The sequence below is a fragment of the Oncorhynchus kisutch genome, linkage group LG15, assembly GCF_002021735.2.
Source record: "Oncorhynchus kisutch isolate 150728-3 linkage group LG15, Okis_V2, whole genome shotgun sequence".
Lineage (NCBI taxonomy): Eukaryota > Metazoa > Chordata > Actinopteri > Salmoniformes > Salmonidae > Oncorhynchus > Oncorhynchus kisutch.
In genome coordinates this window covers 64689203-64698967 of record NC_034188.2, presented here as the reverse complement: position 1 = coordinate 64698967, position 9765 = coordinate 64689203, and positions in this window count along the sequence as shown.

The window sequence follows — 9765 nt, the reverse complement described above, 5'->3', positions numbered from 1 at the left end:
GACTGTCTTGGACCATGAAAATTCATTGGTGATGTGGACACCAAGGAACTTGAAACTCTCGACCCGCTCCACTACAGCCCCGTTGATGTTAATGGGGGCCTGTTTGGCCTGCCTTTTCCTGTAGTCCATGATCAGCTCCTTTGTCTTGCTCACATTGAGACAGCGGTTATTGTCCTGGCACCACTGCCAGGTCTCTGACCTCCTCCCTATAGGCTGTCTCATTGTTGTCGGTCATCAGGCCTACCACCGTTGTGTCGTCAGCAAACTTAATGATGATGTTGGAGTCGTGTTTGGCCACGCAGTCATGGGTGAACAGGGAGTACAGGAGGGGACTAAGTACACACCCTTGAGGGGTCCCAGTGTTGAGGATCAGCGTTGGCAGACATGTTGTTTCCTACCCTTACCACCTGGGGCGACCCGTCAGGAAGTCCAGGATCCAGTTGCAGAGGGAGGTGTTTAGTCCCAGGGTCATTAGCTTAGTGATGAGCTTCGTGGGCACTATGGTGTTGAACGCTGAGCTGTAGTCAATGAACAGCATTCTCACATAGGTGAGAATGGGTGGTCTCATTATTGAAAGTACATTTTCCGGATGGTTTTGATATCCGTTTATCATGATCCATTGCACCTCATAGCATAACAAACAGTTCGATACTAATATAGAAATGTGCTTTTCATTCTTCAAACATGCATACAACATTGAGTAAAAGTATTGTAAAAAAAAACACAATTACCCACAATTCTTTGAAAACAGAGCCACATGGCAAGTTGTTGGAAGAACTTAAAATTCTTAAGTTGTTTGAAAATATTATGAAAATAGAGTTAAGTTAAACACAATTTTCCTTGTTGTTTTTACACACAAATAGTTGTTTAGATTATACATTTATCTGATGTTGAATTCATTTTTGGGGGGGGGGGGTGTTGATTGAACAAGTGAAGTAGAGTAAAGTACTAATTATATTCAAGTAAAGATGTCAAAATAATTAATTATATTTTCAAGTATAATTTACTGATCACCTGGATAATTATTTTACAGTGCACATGTATATATTAATCAGAGTAGATCACCCTATTCAATTACATTACACCAGGATGTATTACTGCAACACGTTTTGACTCAAATTTCAAAGAGTGTTTCAGCCAACGCTGCCTGTGAAGGACTTTTTTGGTATTCTTGGCATTTTATTAGGATCCCCATTAGCTGTTGCAAAAGCAGCAGCAACTCTTCCTGGGCCACACAAAACTTGAAGTGTTACACAGTACAGAACATTAATAGACAAGAACAGTCGAAACACATTCCAGAAATGCATCCTGCTGTAATGACATTAATTCAGTAGGCTCATCCGCTCTAATTAAGGATTCAAAGCAAAGCTGTTTATAACGTGTAATTTTGGTGCTATATACTGTATTTCAGAAAAAATACAGATGGACTTCTGATATTCACTAAAGACCAGAATTTGGAAGAAACAAAGACATTTGACATGAAAAGTTTGTTTGCGGCAGCTTCAAAAGGAGACGAAACCAGACTAAATGGGCTACTACAGTATCTTGAAGTTACCAATAATCTCACTGATGTCTCAAATGTGAGTCAGAGAGAGAGTGAGTGTCTCATTTTCATTCTTGGTCAGAAATCTAACAATGCTCAAGGGCAAATGTTAGAACTACCCATTAAATACGGCCGGTATTTATTGTTCATAACTGATTTATTGATTGCTTGATTGATTGGCATTTCTCTGCAGATCAGACAGCCCTGCATGTGGCCATAGAGAGAAAGAGCTTTGACTTTGGGGAGCTGCTGGTACAGAAAAGAACAGATGTTCAGGCCAAAGCCAGTGGAGACTTCTTCCAGCTCCATAGAAGGCTGGGACTCTATTTTGGTTAGTACTAAGTAATAAGTCAACATTTGTTTGCTTTGGTTTTAGTTAGGTTTGAGACAAAGCAAGTTTTTTGAATCACAAACACTATCCCTACTCATGTCTGTACTTTCGCTCCACCCGATTTCGGTTCCAAGATGGCGTAGCAGTCGGACGTCTGTTTTGTCTTGTCCCGCCCCGTCCCATGTATATATCGTTTTCTTCGTATATATTTAGTATATATTTTTTATCTCAATTTCCATCTACGGACTGAACAACCCGCCTCACCCAAAGTGGTACGGATCTGCTATTTTTTTACACTTTAGAACCGGAACCCCCATCAGAAGCTAGCCAGCTAACTAGTTACTAGCTAGTAGTCAGTTAGCCACTGCTAGCGGTCATCACCGTTAACTCGGACATCAGCCAGCCTCAGCCCGGTCAATTCCTGCCAGTCTGCACAGCGCGATATCAACCCAGAACCTTTACACCGGATCATCGCAGCTAGCTAGCTGCTACCGGAGTAGCTACTCCTGGCTAACGTCTCTGTTCCGAAGCAAGCACCAGTTAGCCTGGAGCTAGCCTGGAGCTAGGCCCATCTCCCGGCTAGCCGAAGAGGTCCATCAGCCAATTCTTGGGCTACAATACTTATTTTGCCAATTGGCCTGGACCCTATTACTGATGACACGGAGCCCAGCCGATCCATCACGGCTGATCTTATTTCACTGTAGAGCCTCCAGCCCTGCTCAATATGCCTTAGCTAGCCCTTTTGTTCCACCCCCCACACATGCAGTGACCTCACCAGGATTCAATGGTGCATCTAGAGACAAAACCTCTCTCATCGTCACTCAATGCCTAGGTTTACCTCCACTGTACTCACATCCTACCATACCCTTGTCTGTACATTATGCCTTGAATCTAGTCTTGTAGGAAAACCCTCAAACGGATCACTAATACCTTTGACCTTACACAGCTAGTTAGAGGGCCAACCAGGGTGACTTGTTGCTCTAAAACACAGATTGATTTGGTGTTCAGTAATAAACCAGAGAGAGTGACTAAATCATTCAATATGGTTACTGGACTATCTGATCATAATCTGACACTTATAGTCAGAAATCTGTCTAAGAGCAGGTTTAACCTCTCTACTGTTAGAAAGCCGGACCAACTAAGAATACCTAAGAGTGAATTAAACTATTTTGAAAACGCAATTAAGGGAATTAATTGGAATGATCTCTTGTCCTATACAGACGTGGAAGCTGATAGTCAAGTTTTTCTATCCACAATCCAGACTACAATAAATGGTTTCCTAAAGAAAAGAAAATCCAAACCTGGCCAAAAGAGCACTCTTCCTTGGCTAAATGGAGAAATCTGGAAATTGATGAAAGAACGAGATTATGCTCTAAAAATAGCTCTAAAATCCAAATTAGAGCATGACAGACGTAGGTTTACCATATTGAGAAATAAGGTGATGAAAGAAATCAGACAGGCCAAGGCAAACTTTTTTATGAACATAATTGGTGAAGCAAAGGGAAATTATAAATTGATCTGGGAGAATCTAAAAAAGTTAACAGGGAAAGACCATAGTAACACTGCAAAAAGACTAGAAATCATGGTGAATAACAACCTAGCACAGGATGCAGTTGAAATAGCAATAGCCTTCAATTCCTACTTTATTGACTCTGTCAGGGTACTGTCACAGAACACCTCCACTGGTTTCTTGGGCTCAGTGCTAGTGAATGACGCTCAACCTAAGGGAGGTTTCTGAGTCAAAGGTGAACAAGGTGATTAGCTCACTAAAGAACTCTAAAGCCAAAGATGTGTTTGGGCTGGACTTTCTTAAAAACTACAAAGAGTCACTCATTGGCCCCATTACTAAGGTCACCAACAAATTTATTGGTCTCGGTGTTGCCAAGGGTATGGAAGTCGGCCATAATAACGGCCATCTTTAAATCGGGCGACCCTGCTGATGTGAGTAACTACAGGCCCATTAGTATACTACCTGTGGTGTCAAAGGTTGTTGAAAAGTGTGTAGCAGAACAACTGATTGCCCACCTCAACAACAGCCCTTTCACATTACACTCCATGCAGTTTGGCTTCAGAGCGAAACACTCCACAGAAACGGCCAACTGCTTTCTTCTGGAAAATGTGAAGTCTAAGATGGACAAAGGGGCCGTTGTTGGGACTGTGTTTCTGGACCTAAGGAAGGCTTTTGATACTGTTAACCATGATATTCTCATCACAAAATTGTCCAAGTTAAACTTTTCCCCCGATGCCTAGAGATGGATGAAATCATACCTTGAAGGCAGAACTCAGTGAGCAATGAGCTGTCGCCCACTCTTAGCTATGATGTGGGCATGCCCCGAAGGTCAATACTAGGGCCCCCATCTTGTACATTAATGATCTGCCTCCTGTCTGTACTGGGTCTGAAGTTCAAATGTATGCAGATGATACAGTGATATATGTGCATGCAAAGAGCAAACAACAAGCTGCACAAGAACTCACTACTGTAAAGGTCCAGGTTACAAAGTGTCTCAGTGTTTGCATCTCAATGTGAAAAAAACTGTTCTTCACAAAGAGGGCAACAGATGCTACTAAGCCAGATGTCTACGTGTCAGGGGAGAAGCTCCAGGTGGTATCTGATTTTAAGTACCTTGGCATCATACTTGATTCCAATCGCTCTTTTTAAAAGCATGTGAAAAAGGTAATTCAGATAACCAAATTCAACCTAGCATATTTCGATTTATACGAAATTGTTTGACTACAGAGGTAGCAAAACTGTCCTTCAAATCTATGATACTCCCCCACTTAACATACTGCTTGACTAGTTGGGCCCAAGCTTGCAGTACAACATTAAAACCAATTCAGTCTGTCTACAAACAGGCTCTCAAAGTGCTTGATAGGAAGCCCAATAGCCATCATCACTGTTACATCCTCAGAAAGCATGAGCTCCTGAGTTGGGAAAATCTTTTGCAATACACCGACGCATGTCTTGTATTCAAGATCCTAAATGGCCTGACTCCCCCTCCACTCAGTATTTTTGTTAACTTCTTGCGACTAGCAATCCCGGATCCGGGAGCGTAATCATAGCCTCAAACGAATTAGCATAACGCAGCGGACATAAATACCCCTAGAAACTTTTCCTATTCATGAAAATCGCAAATGAAATATATTCAAACACAAAGCTTAGCCTTTTGTTAATCACACTGTCATCTCAGATTTTCAAAATAAGCCAACGCTAGACAAGCATTTGTGTAAGTTTATCATGGCATAATGCTATGCTAGGCTCTGCTGGCAGCAGGCAACATTTTCACAAAAATAAGAAAAGCAACCAAATTAAATTATTTACCTTTGAAGAACTTCAGATGTTTTCACTCAGGAGACTCCCAGTTAGATAGCAAATGTTCAAAAAGACTACTTTTGTAGGCGAAATAGCTCCGTTTGTTCTTCACGTTTGGCTGAGACACTACAACACCGAACTTTTTTCCAAATCAGCTTCATAATATCGACAGAAACATGGCAAACGTTGTTTAGAATCAATCCTCAAGGTGTTTTCCACATATCTATTCGGTAAAATATCCGTCGGGACAATTGGTTTCTCATAAGAAGTGATTGGAAAAATGGCTACTTGTGTACTTTACGCAAGATTTTCTGCCGGAGCCATCATGTGACCACTTGCTAAATGTGGTCCCTTACGGCTATTCTTCAACATAAATGTGTAAAAAGACGTCACAATGCTTTAGACACCTTGGGGAATACGTAGAAAACGTAAGCTCATTCGTAGCTCATTCACAGCCATATAAGGAGTAATTGGCATGAGGCGGTTTCAAAAAATGCGGCACTTCCTGATTGGATTTTTATCTGGGTTTCACCTGTAACATCAGTTCTGTTGCACTCACAGACAATATCTTTGCAGTTTTGGAAAGTGTTTTCTATCCAAAGCTGTCAATTATATGCATAGTCGAGCATCTTGTCGTGACAAAATTTTAAACGGGAACGTTTTTGATCCAAAAATTAAAATACTGCCCCCTAGTTATAAAAGGTTAATGTATTTACTTGTGAGTGCCCTTGTTCGTCGTGTAGTTCTGAACAGAACTACAGAGTTCACTCTTCCATTCGCTTCTGAAGCTGCTTATTTGAAGATAAGCCAGCTGTACCGATGGTTCCAGTGGGGTGAAGAGAGTAGCGTACGGTGACTTGAGACTCGTAGCAGGATGGGATGGTTTGAAGAGTGTGAGATATTTGACTCAGGACAGCTAATCAGCTGTATCAGTGATTGTCTGAGAGGGGAGTTTGTCGCCTCTTCCTCCTCATGTTGATAGTCAGGATTTAGACCACTTCAGACATGGGCTGCAGCTCCCTGTCTTTCCTGGTTCAAAGAAAGGTGAGTTTAATTCACCACCTCATGTTGAGGTTCAAAGTTCCAACCATTTCAGACATGTACCTTCCCACCCTACGCATTTCTGGTCTAATGTTAATTTCGTTACCAAGACATTTTATGCACTCTGGCCTTAAGGGACGGCTCTGTTCATCTGACATACCCTTCTGACCTCACTCGGGGTGTGGCTACTTAATGTGTAAAGGATATGATTAGAAGTTATCTCTTATGACTCCTAAAATCACAGTCATATCTTAACAATAATACTTTCATCATTGTTCATATCATATGCACAACATATTGGATGGAAATTTGACAGATAAAGGGGGTATCCTTTCCAAGTTACAGTATTTCATCCATACAGTTTCAATGACATCACAAAATGAAGAACAATATGACATTAGTTTTCTACATCTCCCCACTGACCATTCCCCACATTCTTTATGTTAGAATTATTGTTCCATTATCCACTTTTTGGACGTTAGAGAGTTTTGGGCGGGCAAATGTCTCTGGAGACAAAGGGACATTCCTTAAGCCAATTACTGGAGGGTAGAGAGAAAGTCCTCTCCTGCTTAATTTACGGTGAGAGAAGGTCTGGTTATTGTCAGCCATTGCCAAGCTGATCTGATCCATTGTGATACTCATATGACAGTCATGACACCACAATGGAACTGTTCAAGTTCACCATTGGCATAGGAGACCTGGAGTTCATGGAGCAGGTCCAGTACAAAGAGGTGTGTACATGGGATCTGTATTGTGAGACCTTTATTTTGATAGTGAGACTTTAATTAGATTTTTCTGGCTCTGGGGTAAAGAGCAGGGTATGTGCTCATTTTATGTGTTATTTAATTTTTTCCCCGAGTAAGGTGTGTAGTACTCTGATTGAATTTAACCTTTGCGTCTTATATACTTATACTGTTTTAGATTCTACTCATATCCTACATTGTGCTCACCTATGGCCACCATGCTTATCACCCTCATGGGAAAGACAGCGGAAAATATTTCCAGAGAGCAAAAGGATCTAGCAACTGCAGGTAAACAAATGTTATTTTTCTTTCGTTTTACTATTTTCTACATTGTAGAATAATAGTGAAGACATCAAAACTATGAAATAACACATGGAATCATGTAGTAACCAAAAAAAGTGTTTTTATATATATATATATTTGAGATTCTTCAAAGTAGCCACACTTTGCCTTGAGGACAGCTTTGCACACTATTGGAATTCTCTCAGCCAGATTCACCTAGAATGCTATTCCAACAGTCTTGAAGAAGTTCCCACATATGCTGAGCACTTGTTGGCTGCTTTTCCTTCACTCTGCAGTCCAACTCATCCCAAACCATCTCAATTGGGTTGAGGTGGGGTGATTGTGGAGGCCAGGCAATCTGAGGCAGCACTCCATCACTCTAATTCTTGGTCAAATAGCCCTTACACAGCCTGGAGATGTGCTGGGTCATTGTCCTGTTGAAAAACAGATGATAGTCCCACGAATCGCAAACCAGATGGGATAGCGTATCGCTTCAGAATGCTGTGGTAGCCATGATAGTGAAGTTTGCCTTAAATTCTAAATAAATCACTGACAGTGTCACGAGCAAAGCACCCCCACACCATCACACATCCTCCTCCACGCCTCACGGTGGGAAACACATATGCAGAGATCATCTGCTCACCTACTCTGTGTCTCAGAAAGACACATCGGTTAGAACCAAAAATCTCTAATTTGGACTCATCAGACCAAAGGACAGATTTCCACCGGTCTAATGTCCATTGTTCGTGTTTCTTGGCCCAAGCAAGTCTCTTCTTCTTATTTGTGTCCTTTAGTAGTGGTTTCTTTGCAGCAATTCGACCATGAAGGCCTGATTCATGCAGTCTCCTCTGAACATGTGCCTGTTACTTGAACTCCGTGAAGCATTTATTTGGGCTGCAATTTCTGAGGCTGTTAACTCTAATGAACGTATCCTCTGCAGCAGACATAACTTTGGGTCTTCCTTTCCTGTGGCAGTCCTCACGAGAGCCAGGATCATCATAGCGCTTGGTGGTTTTTGCGATTGCACTTGAATTTTTTTTAAGGTTTTTGAAATTTTCCATATTGACTGACCTTCATGTCTTAATGATAGACTGTCGTTTTTCTTTGCTTATTTGAGCTGTTCTTGCCATATTATGGACTTTTACCAAACAGGGCTATCTATTGCTGGGCTGATGAAACAGTGGATTAGGGCGGCAGGTAGCCTAGTGGTTAGAGTGTTGGACTAGCAACCGAACGTTTGCGAGATCAAATCTCTGAGCCGACAAGGTAAAAATCTGTCGTTCTGCCCCTGAACAAGGCAGTTAACCTACTGTTCCTAGGCTGTCATTGAAAATAAGAATTTGTTCTTAACTGACTTGCCTTGCTAAATAAAAGGTTAAAAAAGTATATATATTTTGTATACCACCTGTACCTGGTCACAACATAGCTGATTGGCTCAAATGTATTACAAAGGAAATAAATTCCACAAATGAACTTTTAACAAGGCACACCTGTTAATTGAAACGGATTCCAGGTGAATAAAGCTGGTTGAGAGAATGCCAAGATTGTGCAAAGCTGTCATCAAGGCAAAGGATGGCTACTTTGAAGAATCTCAAATATAAAATATATTTGGATTTGTTTAACAATTTTTTGGTTACTACATGATTCCGTGTGTGTTATTTCCTAGTTTTGATGTCTTCACTGTTATTCTACATTGTAGAAAATAGTACAAATAAAGAAATACCCTTGAATAAGTAGGTGTCCAAACGTTTGACCGGTATTGTATGTGAGATTATACAACAGGTGGGTCTAATCCTGCACGCTGATTGGTTAAAACCGCATTCCAGCCAGTGTCTATCCCACAAATTACCACAGGCTAAATCTATGACGTTAAAATGCCTATTTACTCTGTTCCATCTGACTGCGCAATCCACTGTCTCACCAGCCCAGCAATTGTTAAACTTGATCTCCAGCGATAAGGACGTTGCCAGTATGACAATGGAACATTCAGAACAAACGACTGGGTCCTGTCCATAGATACAGAACAAAAATAATTAAAGTCTGGGTCGCGTCTCTGGCAACCGAACCAATAGAACGAACGACCAGCCGGCTTGGGTAGCAACCCTAGATTTGTGTCCGGACTATATCTTATGAATGAAATAGTATGAATAAAATAATACAAATAACGTTTTCAATGAAAATATGTCAGTCATTATTTGAATATGTTGGAAACCCTTTGTATAAAAGTGATAATGCCCTTGAAGCTGGTGTTTGGAGGATATATTGGCACGGTTTGCTGGTAACAACAACTGTGCCAATATATCCTTCAAACACCAGCTTCTCTGGCATTATCACTTAATTAGGCAATGACTACAGTGGTTCTATTGTTGCAGGTGTGACCTTAAGTATTTTTATACATGTTTAGAGTTGAGGAAGTAAATTGGGAAAAATGACACAGACCTGGGTATAGTCAAGGAGGATCCTGGTAACTGTGACATAATCAGACCACACCCTCGTGTGCCATCAGACCACACCA